The following is an 8,908-nucleotide window of genomic DNA, read 5'->3' as shown; positions in this document are numbered from 1 at the left end:
CCCATTGATACTGGTGCTACACTCTCAGTTTTAAACCCCTCTGCCTGTCCCACTCGACTCCCCCCAGTCAAGAGCGCATCTCAGTTGTGGGGATTGCTAATAAGACCATTGCAGCCCATAGCTCAGAACCTCTCTCCCTTTGTATTGGAGGGATCAGTGCCTTTCACCCTTTTGCCCTGGTCCCAGAGGCCCCTAGCCACTTGCTAGGACAGGCCACCATTGCATTTGACCCAGGAGGCACCACTTCCTTGTCTCTTTTATCCCCGACACCCTCAACATCTGAAAGTGTCCCTGTTCATTCAAGTTTCCTTTCCCGACCCCCTTGCAGCAATCTGGCTCTTAATCTAAGTTCCCTCCAGCTTGTGGGGGTCAGTTATCAGTGCCCCACCTATTGTTGTGAAGTTAGCTCCCCCATCTGATTTATTCACCTCTGAGAAAGGAGGGAATGTAGTTGGTGTAAGCACATTCAATTCTGGCACCTATCTACTTGAGGTGGAAAGAGAGGATAAGGCTTTGGCACATGACTTTGGGATGCTATGGAAACATCAGAACTTCCTCATCTCTGCAGGACAGCTCATTAAAAATCAGAAATAGGTTTCCCATCTATTAGACTGTTTACTGCTTCACCAGGCTGTAGCAGTAATTAAAATTCCAGGGCACAGCCAAGAAAACAGCATTCATGTCCGTGGAAATGACTTGGTTGACCAAGCAGAGAAACCCTAAGCTTTAACTCTCCAAATTCTTTTTTTCCCCATTCTCTTCCTTTATTGGGAGATGCAATGTTTAAATACAGAGAATAGAAAACAGACAGGTCCCTTTCACCTCAATGAAACCCAAGAGGGTTGTCAGAGGGACTGAGGAGAAAGGGTTTCAGAATCTTTTTAAAAAAAATCCCCCCACCCCACCCCCACCCCAAGTAGACATCAGGCAGCTGACAGCAAGGCCCAGAGCTGTCTGCTCTGGAAGGCAGTCTGGAGCCCTGGAACGGAAGGGAAGGCTGGTTCTTCCTCATCTCCCAGTTCTGGGATGGCTGTTGGCCAGCTCTCCATCAGTCACACAGGCTAAACGAATGCTCACTAAGACTGTACAATACAAAATGCTACACAACAGAAATGGAAAAAAGAATGCTGGCTGGGAGCCCTGGGGCCTGTCCATCCAGTGCACAGGGTGGGCAGAGAGTGGGCAGTGGGCCTTGGAGGCTGCCCAGGCCCAGATCCAGTAGTGTGCCCTAGTCCCCCAAACAAGGAGGGCATCCAGACACTCCTGAAGGAAGAGCTTAACCATCAACCATATTTTATTGGCACATTACTGAGGTCATTTGTGGCTGCTCATCTGCAGGCTGGTTTGCTCTTCCAGCCACATGGCGAGGCGCAGGGCCGGCAGGACATCTTGGAGGCTGCTGAAGTTCTTGATGCCCTCGGTGACAGCATGCTGAGCTTTGTTCACAAAGGTCTCTAGGTCATAGTCTGGCTGCTCTGTGGTCTCCATCAGCTCAACCCGGTTAGACCACTTCTGAATGATCTTCTTGAGCTCCTCAATGGCCTTCTTCTTGAGATCCCCAATCTGAGTCATGGCCTCCTGGAAGCTGGACATCTGGGACAAGAGCTCCTCTTCATCCTTGGACAAACCATGGGCACTGTCTGAGTTGGACCCTAGCTCTTCTCCCTCCATCTCCATCTGGGTTTGCAGTTCCCCATTCCCACCATTATGAGGGCTCAGCTCTTTGACCCTGCTGGCATATCTCAAGGTGTTCAGAGTATATTCACAGGAGCTCATCCCTGGGGAGATCATGGCAATCATGCAGGTCTGGGAGTTTTCTCCAGTGAAGGAGTCCCTGAGCACCTGGGTCAACTTGCTTTCCTGGAACGGTGTGTGTGACTTATTCTGCCCCAGAACCCAAATACACTCCTTCAAGGTCAGCAGGCTCTTATTGATCTTGGCCCCTTCCATGCGGGTCTGCCGGTTGGCACTGGACGTGTCAGCCCCTCTCTCATTCCTGGCCAGATCCACCAGGGAGAACTTGCCATTCAACTTGCCCCTGGTCTGGAGCAGGACCTGGAAGCAGGCATGGGATTGAGAAGAGGTGGAATTGGCAAATGTCTGCCCTAACATCCTGCAGGCACTGCCCGTCTCAATCATCCTGATGATGTCATCGGCTGAGTTCACCAGGTGCTCCTGCAGCCCCACCACCTGCACCTGCTGCTTGCCATCTTCTAGTACTCTAAGCTTGGCCTTCTTGTTCAGAAGGTCAAAGAGCTTCCCTTTGTAGATCTCAAAGAAGGTCATGTAGACTTTGAGGCCAAGGTTTTTGTATTGGGGCTGACGCTTTAGCAAGAAGACATCTCATGAGGCAAATGCATAGATGCCCTTGGATGCATTCTGGCTTTTCCCAGAGAAGTCACCGCCCATCGTATGGGTTTTGCCACAGCCTGTCTGGCCATATGCGAAACAGGTTACCTTTCCTCCTTCGAAGATTGTCTGTATTAATGGTCTGGCTGTGAACCTGTAGACAACCTCATTGGAGGCTGTTTCATTGAAGGCAAAATTGAAGTGGAAAGCCTGGTTCTCCAGGTCCACTTTCAGCTTGGGTTCATGCGCTAGGAGGAGGCACTTGCTGGGAACTCCTTTTTGGCTAGTTGTTGCTTATTAAGTGGATGCTTCCTAACACAGACACATATCCGATGTTCCTCTATAGGGTCAGTCATGGTGAGTCTGACAGTCCAGAGTAGCTCGGAATTCCTTAATCATCCATGCAAACTCCCAGTTTGGCAGGCTAGTGTCATATTCCTGTGCCCACTTGATCTGCAGTTCTGAGTTCTGGGCCCTTTTTTCTTCTCGTTTTGTCTTCATTTTCTCCATTTCCTTCACTAGGCATGACTTCCTTCGAACTGAATTTGCTGGGTTGGCAGCAGAATTGCCTTGGATGGGAGACACCTGGTCCTCTGCAGCTTCACTGACAGCAGCTAATGGGATCTCACTCATGCCAGCATGGGGGTGTAGCCAGAATGGACTTTGTTTTCTTTGAATGACTCAGCTTGCCTCGTTGAGCTTCCCTGGACGCTGGGGCTTGCTCTTCCGGGGCAGGACCAGAGCTTCCTGTGTGATGAGTCGTGGCGCTGGCTGAGGGGAGGTGTGTTAACGTGGTCTACGCTGGGGGAGGGGCCAAGTCAAGAACCAATCGGCCCTGGTCGTTCAGGCGGCGCTTGATGATGTCAAAAACTCTATAAGAGGGGAGAGGACAGCTTGAAGATCCTCCTTTCCTTTTCCGGTTGGAGCCAGAGACGCCTACAGCCGAAGCTGAGCTGCCGGTAGCAGAGCTGACTAGAGGCTAGTGGGTAATCTTCTTACCGTAGAGGGGAAGCATGTATACGATTTTGCCTTATACCATCTCGCTTCTCTGTGGCCTCCTAGTTACTCTTGTGAGGCGGACTTATTGGGCCTGGAAGCTTTTGATGAAAATATCAAAATGGGGACGCTGGTTTGTGGGATTGTTACTGTGGAGTGTAAATACATGCTTTAGTTCTCCTGCCTTCTGCCTAGAGAATTCCTTATATCCTGCGGTTCCGGACCTTTTAGGCACATATGAGATTCTCTTTGAAATCATAAATTCTGCCTTCCTAATATAGGGGGGCACGAGGGAGACCCATGGGAATTGTAAACTGGCTCCTGGTGTTGGCAGCCATGGAGGTAGACCCCTCCATGTCATTCTCCTGGGCCATGAGCCTCTGAGTCTCTGTGATGGCAGACATCCGGGTAGAGAGGCCACGCAGAGCTTCTTTGGGAGCAGGGATTTTGGAGAGGGTTGATTGACACTTTTGTTTCTGGACAGTGACATTCTCCTGCAGAGGCAGGCTGTCCTTTGGGTGGACAGGGAGAGGGGACAGTTTCAGAAGTTCTGGGTTGATAGCCACCATGTCCTCAAAGTCAATCTCTTTGCCTTGGTAGAGCCACCTTCTGCCAACTCCACTGAGACAGAAGACCTCTCCAGGTTTAGTGTCATGATATTGGCACTATGAATCAGGCCATTGCTTCTCTGGATCTTGATGGCTAGGCCCAGGAGCAGGCAGGCAAGCAGAGTAGCATCCATAGTGAGCTAGTTGTGTGAGATGAGTCTGGCAGCGAGGGGCGTTCAGGGGTTGGACAGGCCTCTAAGCAGCAGCGGCTGCGATGGCAGCAGTAGAGGCAGCCGCCTTCACGTTCAAGTCTAACTCTCCAAATTCTTGAGGTACAAGTCCCCGTAGGCACAGCCTTGTTAGCATATCCACCTCACCCTGAAGGCCTGCCCAAGCCTCTTCACCTAACAAAAGAAGAGATAACTGCTGCTTGGAAAAGAATGTTCATCATAAAACAAGAAAAGCTATAAAAGGAGGATGTGACCTTGATAAGACTGTGGGTCAGAATTTCCATTGGCTGTTGTCACTGCCTGCCCCAAGCTGGATGCATCCAAGTCTCTGAAGCCTGCCCTGGGCAGTTTCCTCTCCCACATGCACCCTTTGAAACCTGGTAGATCAGTTTCATTCAACTGCCACCTGGTTGTACATATGCTTTGGTTATGGTGAAAGAGTTCCCCTGTTGTACTGCCACAGCCCCTGGGGTGGCAAAAATCCTCTGAGAAAAAAATCCTTCCTTTATCGGGGATTCCTAAGGAAATCCACTGGGCCCATTATCCCCAGTCATCAGGAATGGATGACAGTTAATGGGATACTTAAAATTTCCTCTGCTAAATTCTCTGAGGAGCTAGGTATCCCCTGCCTCAAAGCCCTTCCTGTAGCTCTGCTAAGCCTTAGGTCCAGACCATTTGGTTCCCATAAGCTCAGTCCTATGCCACTGTACCCATGAGTGGGAAGCATAGCAGCCAAAGCCTCCTTCCTACAACAGTGTATTGAGTTGGCTCAGAAAATATTAGAGACTCACCAATTTGTCCCACAGTCCCATTGTTTAGAAATTCCAACCGAGACTCAGCCCTTGATCTAACTGGATCTACTGGAAATGTCCCTTCCAAAAACACTCCTTGGAGCCATGGTGGAAAGGCTCTCTTGAAGTCCTGCTCACCAGTCCCACTGCAGCCAAACTCTGGGGAGTAGAGTCCGGGATCCACCTGTCACATCTCAAAAGGGCAGTACTGCCCACCTGGATTGTGGAACCCATTGGTGACCTGACCCTAAAAATTGAGCAGGGTCTGAAGCAGCTGACACCTGAGATAGACAGCTGTTCCCAAGACCCCAGAATAAGAAGCAGCCAATATCAGATGCAGACCACTGACCTAAGAAACCCTATGTGACCTGAGGTTTGCAGTCACTCCCTCTATGAACTAAGTCTATTCTTTCTTTCTACTATAGTAGTCTCTGGCCTCTCATTTTCCAAAATGTTTGTCCTACTCCTAATCTCTTCACTCTGGTCAACAGGCTTATATACCTCCCCCATTGAACCACCCACTCAGGGACCCGATACAATGCTTCTCTAGGACACTCAATTTATCTGACTGTTGGGCATGTTTTATTCAAGGTCCCAAACCCTTGACTCTAGACACCCCATTAGAAGCCTGGATCATGACCTCAATAGGAGGGTTCTCTTTTACTGCCCCCACACTAAGAATCCCCCCAATCTATGTCTGTTTCATAGAGCAGCAGCTTACGTGAAGGGAGCAGTTGGTGTCCCCTACCCTTACTTGTATCCCTATTCTCAGGACATTACCACAGTCACAGACACTAAACCTGCCCATGAGAAAAAGGAGCACTCTAACCAAGAATTAATGGACTTAACAGCAGGTTTTAGGGCCCCTAGCATGTCAGACCCTTTCCTCCAGGGTCCATTATACTCAGGGGTCTCTCTAGAGACCCAGGTTCCACTATGCTTCCAGGGCATAAGTGGCACCATGTGCCCTCACCTTGGATCATTAAATCCCATGCAATGTAAGCTCCCCTTTATTCTGAACTCCACATAGTTTGCTTTCCTAAATGCCTCATTGATTCTCCTAGCCAGCTCCTTTGGCCACAGTGGGACTGGGGCATCTCATTACACTGCAGAAGCCCCCTATAGCAAATGGAGTGCTAGGGTCTGCCCTACCATATCAGGCATCAGACCTCTGATGTTTACCCACCACTAAGGCAACTGTAAAGGCATCAGTTCAACTTATGGGTTAGTGTGGGAATCCCAGAAAGGCCTCTTGTTACATAAACACTCTGGAGCTAAACACCTCTGTCTGGAAGCACTGAGTTCTTTGAGCCTAACTCACTTTGCCTGGGATTCACCCTCTGATGCTGGCGCCTTTGCCACTGAACCATCCTCATTCACAGGACTGTCCACAGGACAGCTCCACACTATATCACAACCTTCCTTCCTTCTGGGAAGGCCTCTGTGCTTTTGTCTACTCTAAGTGCAGTTGGTCTCTACTCCCAGGAAACCACTCCACTGAAGTCCTCTCTGGTTAAAGCTGTCCCTCCATCAGCACTGAAGGCTTCCTTTCCTGCCCATTGCAGCTCTGTTGGCATCTGTTGGGTCCCTGACTGGTACCACAACCACCTTTGGCATGCTGCACCCATCTGTCTGGAACCTCTTGGCAGAACTAGACATAGGCCTGGAATGGACAGGGAAGCTTGTCACCAGCCTCCAGATGCAGGTTGATTCACATGCCCTCATGGTATTACAAAACTTTTGGGTGCTGGGCACCCTAACGGCCAAAAGAGGGGGAACCTGTTCAGTCACTGGGGAAGAATGTGGTTTCTGTGTCAATCAGTCATCCCTCATAGAGGAAGACCTTAGTGCTCTAAGCGAGCAAGTGGAAGATCTATGGGATGGGGCCAAGCCATTCTGAGGAATGTCTCCTCATCTTCCTTTGATCTACTCTCCTGGTTGCCTGAAAACCTTGGCAGCATCCCTGTTCTGCCCTCGCTGGTCTGATGTTTCTTTTCTTTATTTGCTTTGCTATCTGCCTTGGCATTTGACTTGTAACTCACTTATTCTTCCATAAAATTAAAATCGTGTTTCAAATGACTGTTCCTCATTAGCCTTCGAGGGTCGTTCCAACCTTTATGACTGAAAGGAGGGAATGTGAAGGGATTTATAATTTTAATAATAATCGACGTGTGTAATGAATATACTAATAGATTAGATTTTTCAGAGTCACCTTTTCTAGCTTGTGGTCAGAAGATCACAACGCAGCTTGAAATGATCAATCAAACCTTGACAATACTCACAACCACTGAATTCTTGTGTCTGCGTACCTTAAATGAAGCCAATCAAAGACTGTAGAACCTGTCCCCATCATAGAACTCTGGTCCTGTGACCCCCAAAGACATGAGCCATATTGCTCCCACAGGACTCCACAATCGTTGTATTGTTTTCCATTTGTTGGCTTGTTATGGGAAACCACTCAAGCCTGGGAAATGAATGTTTGAATTCCACCTTCCCCCTCCCTTCCCGCTTGTGATTTCTGTGGAATTCTTCAACAAGGTGGAATTCTGACCAGGAGAATTTCTGATTTGCAAATCTGTTCCTCATAATGAAACTAATTAATTAAACCACTACCTGACTCCTTGCGCTCCTGTCTCTATGCCTGCTTCGTGGAGCTCTGAGCATTCCCAGGTTGGAGACTGGCTCAATAAAATCCTGTTAACACTTCCTACTGGTAGGAACAACAGGTACACACACAGTAGGTGTATCTATGATGTACATACAAAGGAGATACAAGATTGTCTTTATGGTGAGGTATCAGCAGGTGAGGGCATCTGGAGAGGGCTTCTCATAAAAGCTTTTCCCGAAATTTGTCCTCTGGAAGAGTTATTCCCACCACCCCCTATCCCTCACATTGTACTTGAGAGAGAACTGAGGCTCAGAGAGCAAAAGCAATTTCTCTGAGGCTGAGGTTAGTAATTGAGCTGGAATTCCAGGGTCTCAATTCAACATTGCAGGTTGTTTTTTCCCCACTAGCCCTCTGCCTAAATCTAGCTGGGAACACCAAGATAAACTGGAACGATCCTCACCAAGTAGGCTTCATGGGATTATCTTCTAATTGAGGTTAGTACCATCCATAATTTATAGAATCATCAGCTTGGGGGCTAGATTCAATTCTTGCAAACTTCTTACCCTGGGCCATTTCCTAGGAGTTGATGGGATCTGGGCAAAGCATCAGAGATGGTGGCATTGAGCTCTCTCAGTGCCCCTCCCTCAATCCGACAATATCCTGGCTTCAATTCATGAGATTCCCATGTCAGAACCAGAGCAAAGGAGATGAGTTCCCAGCTGCTGGCATGGATGCAGAGGCTGGAGCCCTGGAAGCTGCTGAAAGCCTTTGTTGAAAGCAAGAGAAATAGCCAAGATACTGCATTTCTGAAGAAAAAGAAAAGCCCTCTGAGAGATGGAGCGACACTTTCATGAAAAATACATGAGGCTGCTTCCAGTTATTACGGATCCATTTCTTTCATGGCCATTAATTTATATCAATGATTTATCAGATGCGGCAGCAGCAGCATCGGCAGCGCCTGCCTGAGTGGACAGATACTTAGGGCTGCTTTTATGTGTGTGTTAAAGGCACAGGTGTTGGATCCTGCTTTGAGGGAGGTTTTTTCATCTCCAAAGATGGAGATGAGTCCAAAGTCTGGAGCAAACTTATCTAACCAATCTGCAGATGAAATGATTGTCTTGCTTTGCCTCCTCTAAGGGACTCAGGAGTGTTTCAAAAAAATATTGTTCTAAGATCTGGGCCTCAGAGGACTTATCAGATGACCACATTCCACATGGGACTGAGAGGATTTCAATACCAGGAAGATACACCTTCTAGACCAGTTGGGGTGTCTTGCTGATGTCTCCCAGATTTAGATTGAGAAGGGCCCTAATGGTGTTCTCATTTTACAGACAAGGCCAGAGAAGTTAAGACTTGCCCAGGTTGCCCCCATGTTACTAAGTGGCT

The 8,908-nt window shown here is 48.5% G+C and overlaps 1 pseudogene; it reads right to left on the bottom strand.

Moving 5' to 3' along the window:
• Positions 1-1,305: 1,305 nt before the first annotated feature.
• LOC118858267 lies at positions 1,306-4,048 on the bottom strand (annotated as a pseudogene).
• Between the last annotated feature and the right edge of the window lie 4,860 nt (positions 4,049-8,908).

Source organism: Trichosurus vulpecula, chromosome 7 (assembly GCF_011100635.1).
Source record: "Trichosurus vulpecula isolate mTriVul1 chromosome 7, mTriVul1.pri, whole genome shotgun sequence".
NCBI lineage: Eukaryota > Metazoa > Chordata > Mammalia > Diprotodontia > Phalangeridae > Trichosurus > Trichosurus vulpecula.
The sequence above is the reverse complement of the archived record's forward strand: the minus strand, read 5'-3'. Positions and strand labels throughout refer to the sequence as shown.